Here is a 5,602-nt window from a genome sequence, read left to right on the forward strand (position 1 = left end):
CCACGGCGGGAAAAGTTATACACTTTGAGTATAACATGAACAAACCAATTAGCTGGTTAAGCGGCCAAACCCCCATGAAATTCAATTGTCTTCGCCCCACGCATCTCTTGCCCCGGCTAACCGCCCTCATATTTTCATCCCCCGGCACGAAGACCGTGTGCCCCGAAGAGTCTAACGGCCATACAGGCTCGCTATTATGGTGTCAATTAAATTAGATCACCAGCTAGCTAGGGGTGGCTTAACTGATACGATGTCAGCTACGCACGAGGATGTACCCGGCGCAAAGTGCGTCGTTAAAAGTGAAATGTAAATACTCGCAGTAAATACTGTATTAACGGCGCATATAGTATATTCATTTGTTCACATTTTGCGTGCATTTTAAATAAGCATGTTTGCGCGAAATGCATCGCGGAAAGTAAATTGTAATTTATATGTGATAATTTAGATTTTAAATAAAAATATAAATTATAAAATTCTCAGAATGTTGCGCGCTTCATAATTTATTAATAATGTCGACCGACATTTATTCGATTGTTATTATGATATATATTTACAGATTGAGTGTATTTGGATTCTATTTATTTAATACAATATATGTATATGTAAAATAAAAAACTATATATAATTATTTATAAGTATAAGTAATGTAATAAATTAAAATATAAATGTGTGCATTTAGATTTAATATTGTTAAATCAATATATATTATTCTTAAACAAATATGCCATTTGATTCAATACGTTTCATTATGATAAAAAAACATAATAATGTAATGTGTTATGCAATGTTCGAAAAATAAGCTACTTAAAAATTCACGCTTTCTTGAAATCTTATCTTTTGTTGTCAATTACATGTAAAATATGTGGCAATTGAAAGTCTAGAATTTAAAAAATAATATTGAAAATTTTAATTAAACCTTTATAAAAAATTAATCTACAAAGAATTAATAGAAAGGTAAAAATTGTTTTAATAAAAAAATTATTTAATATTGTTTATACATTTATAAATTAATTAACAAATACAAAAAAGTAATTAAAAATTATTTTAACTTTATCGTTGTTATAATCTCAAAATATTGTTAATATATTTTTTTTCTCTCATTTCTGTATCAGTTTTTTTGTATAAAATTTATTTAATTGTTTTGAATATAAATCTGCAAAATGTAAATTGTAGAAACACCGAACCGAATCGAATTACGCGAGAAACTTGTCGAGCACAATAGTAAGTCATATTTTACAAATCACTTGACTGTTTATGAATAATTTAAACGTTCTGCCCCTGAATATGGGCGAGGGTAAAACTGACAATCCTCCGAGGACAAAACGCAGAAGCCCCTTAGGGACATGGACCCTTTGTTACTGCCTGGTCGCTGGTTGGAGCAAGGACGCCAATGTTTGATCCCGCACTACGCGGTAAGCCACGGAGGATCATCGTCCGTATTGATCTATTCTACAATTCACTCTCCGCTGCTTCTCAAGCAGGAGAGGTTTAGAATCGCGTAGTATAAAATAAATATATCTCACTGTAAGACAACAGAAGTCCATATTTCTTCTATTCTGATTTAACCATAAGATTAGCATAACCAGAGAAATAAACAGGGAATTGCAATGCAAAAAAAAAGTTATTATGAAAATTAATCAATAGTGATTGAGAAAAATTGGCTTAGAAGATATTAAGTTCGTTAATTAATTGAGCATTTAAGTAGCTTTATATGTTATAAACATTTTATCCAATTTATATATGCAATTATAAAATATATAAACAGACAATTATCGCGAGAAGACGTTGGAGAAAAATTTTCTACTTCGTAATACTGACAATCTAGTTTTTTAAAGAAATTAATTTTGAAATACAGGTAAATAATAGGCTGCACTTAGATTTTTATACTGCAAAATAAAGTAATTGGAAATGTAAATATAGGGTGAATATCTAATCGATGGCTTTTCATCTTATTCATAGCGAGAGATCGCGCCACACGAGTCGACTCCGTGACTCATACGATTGCTGAAAAAGCATTGAGCCCGATTCCAGCGTCGATCCCTAAGCCTGGCGAATACAAAGGGCCGTATTCAGGATCGAGAGCTGATCATTGCTAACGATAATGGTGGATTAGCACGATCACATCTGTCATTGACTTATGCAATCCCGATAAGTTTCCCCGAAACCTGCTACGTTGGCTCGAACTAGATTGTCTGTGTGAAATTGTAACTCGTGAAATCGAATTCCGAAGCAAGACAAGAAAGCTTTCGCGTGCTCCTTAAATAAGTCGAAAAACGTATGCGACAAGCAAATATTTTACGAACTATTCGCGTACATTACTAAAACGCATTTACAGGGACATCATGATTCAATTTATTATGACTTTAAAAGCTATATGTTTTGAAAAATTTATATGCAATAACGTATACTTTTTGTTGACGCAACAAGAATTCGGAATAATAATGTATTTTTCGGAATCACACAGTTATTAATAATAAGTACAATATCTTTCTCTATCCTTCCTTTTAAAGTTAATTTTAAATCCAAGAATCCAAGACTATCACTTGTCACCAATAAATGAAAAAGGTAAAAAGAGAAAAAGAAAGAATAACATGTTACATCATTATTATCTTCTTGTATTTTAATCATTTTTACAATATCATTAGTTTTTTTTCTCCTTTAAATCTATATCCACTATTTACAACACCCTATATATTTACACTAGCATAAATTATTATATCTTATCAGAAAAATAAAAGAATAAGTGCAACACGCCTATTTATATTTAAATCAGTTCCTCAAGAAACCAACTTAGTTATCAATTTTGCGACGTTAAATTACATCAAAAATTTTTCTCAAAAGTTTTCTTCGATATAAATATCGTGGCTGTCTTCGTTGAACTTTATATATACTAAATATTGCACATATACAAATTATGTTAGAATATTTATAACGCGTTGAAACATAAAGATACGCGTCATCGACCGTGCAATAAACGATATTCACGGATAAAGATTTAAGGAACTATATACGTCAAAAACCCGTGCACGGATGTAGGGAGACTTATGTCGGATATACATTTCATTTGGCGGCCTGCCAATTGGCCTGATCGTCCCGACCGAGCACTGCGGGCATTTCACGGATTCGGCGAATATTTAGTGGGGGTTTTACGGATTTAACGCTTGCCGTCAAAGCAGGTGGTTTCCACATCGAACATTCATCTTCTGCGGTCGGCAGTCTTGCGGATTAACCGATGGCCCTCTCTTCTCTTGTCATGGTCTTTATGGTGGTGTATCATGCTTCACCGCTTTATCCTTCATCGCTCTCTCGACATTTATGCTTTATTTTATTCCGCAGCATGTGTCTTACAATTAGCTTATAAGTTTATAGTGATGTAAAGTCACGACCTCTCAAAACTCGCGAATAAAATTAGAGAAGAACGTATTTAGATTTTTGAACTTTTTTGAAAAATTTTTAAAGTAAAAATAAAGGATGAGAAAAGAATTAAAGTTTTTCCTTCTCTTTCCGTTTTCCTTTCTTTTCCGTTTATTTCGGGAATTCAAATAAAAAGTGATTTTTTTTCCTAATTATATGTTTTTTTCGTGGAATATCTTTTATATTTTCCTATTTGCTATTTAAAAAATGATATGATTATATATATATTTTTTTAGCAATGTTACATGCTGCTATTTTTTAAATATCATATATAATCATAAATAACTAAACAAAAATAAATATTTAATGAAGAACTAATAGTTATTCATTGATAATTTCGTCAGTTTTGATACATTCCTTTTCTATTGCTAAGCTTCTACCTTTAAAAATTCAATCCGAATATGATGTGCTATAAGAATGAAAGCAATATAATTAATAAAATGAGAAAAAATTTATTTAGCAAAAAAAAAAGCGATCTTGAGGGGGCACCCGGGTTTGAACCGGGGACCTCTCGATCTGCAGTCGAATGCTCTACCACTGAGCTATACCCCCAATTGATGATACTCGCTTCTATTATTCTCTTGAAAGCATTTCAAGAAAATCATGCTAATATAATTATAATATTTCATTGCTATTTTATAGAAATTTTTCAAACTTTTATATTCACTGTAGATAATAGATATCGCAAAGTACTGGAAACGATTAATGGAAGAATTCTACAGAATATTATAAATTTTTAATATCTATTTAAAGTGACGAAGAGACATACAGAGATATACGGAAATGTCGCAAATAAAAATTTATCTAAAAAAATTTGTCTGAAGAGAACATAAAACTAAATTCTCCAATGTATAAGACACAGAAAGTATCTTAATATAATGGTTTATTTTCTTTCACGCTTCGTGCGAGTTAAATAAAATAAATGTAGCCCCTACTCCCCTAATGAGATACTCTTCTTTTTAGATGTTCAATATTGTATCGAATATATCGAGGAATGGCAGGTACTTAATGGCTTTCTTTATGCAAACCAGTCTTTATTGTACTCTTATTATATAAACAGCCTTGAGTGTATCCTCCGACAGGTAAAAAAGAGAAACGAAGGAGAAAACTGTAGAAAATTGCGGGAGGCAGCTAATAAGCGCAGGCATAATGAATAAAGACAAATACGTATTGAGATATTTGTGTACAGATATTCAACGTACTGAATATATATATCGTCCAGAATGTCAGGTATAGTTTACGAGTCTCTTAGGGCAGTGCGCAAAAACAGCCCTTGTTGTCGTACAAATAGCCTCGAGCGCTACCCCCCACGAGCACGGATGGCGACAGGTAAAGTAATATACTGCGGACCACCTAGTGGCTTCATGACTTCGCCATATGTCAGCGTGACTAAGGCACACATGGTCGAGATCATTGTGCGCCGTACACCGACTGAGATGTCCCGTTTCCCATTAAAATGCGACATCTCGAAGTGTCGAACTAATTTAAGCGGTATATTTTTGGAAGAATTTTGGAGCGGTAAATCAATCTAATTTTCCACTCAATTTTTATCTTCTCTTTCAATTAATTATGACTCAAAAGATGTTTGCGCCTCTCAATATTTCCGTTGAGAAAAAAAATCGATTTTATATTCGTCACAGAAGTGATAAAATTATAGTCGCGAAGTATGTGTATTTTATATCTTTTCTCATTGGGTGAAATTATGATTTAACATGCTTTTTAGCGGTCTTTTTCATAAATTTTTTATAGATTTTTTTCGTTGGAAGTTTTACGTACGCTATATAATATTTGCACATCGTAATAATTAATAATATACATATAGCGACGAAAAACGTTATGAATAATGAATATTCCTGTGGAGAGTGCATTATCTTAGATAATGGATTTGCTGGCAAATTATTAATTAAAGTAAATTGTCGCTGTAATTTTCCTTAATTTACTTGTATAATTCAGAGATCCTAACGGAATTCTCGCGGCGTCCAGTATATAATTTGAAAGCTCTCCATTATGAATGATAACCATAAAGAAATTTATATTTTACAATCTTATCAATTAATACAGATTGTAGCCGTGGTGAAAAAAAGCAAAGAAAATCATCGTTTTACATTTATATTTCAATATATTGCAAATTATGATTTTTCTCTGAAAAAGTATTAAAAATTATTTATTATTATTGTAGATCTAAGGG

General features: G+C 32.0%; 1 non-coding gene across 1 annotated transcript; it reads right to left on the reverse strand.

Annotated features, from left to right (window-relative positions):
* Positions 1-3,894: 3,894 nt before the first annotated feature.
* Trnac-gca (transfer RNA cysteine (anticodon GCA)) lies at positions 3,895-3,966 on the reverse strand. The gene has a single exon. It is a non-coding gene; the product is annotated as a tRNA-Cys (tRNA).
* Between the last annotated feature and the right edge of the window lie 1,636 nt (positions 3,967-5,602).

Source organism: Temnothorax nylanderi, unplaced genomic scaffold, assembly GCF_030848795.1.
Source record: "Temnothorax nylanderi isolate EJ_2023f unplaced genomic scaffold, tnyl_v1.0 TNYL_tig0306_pilon, whole genome shotgun sequence".
NCBI classification, from domain to species: domain Eukaryota; kingdom Metazoa; phylum Arthropoda; class Insecta; order Hymenoptera; family Formicidae; genus Temnothorax; species Temnothorax nylanderi.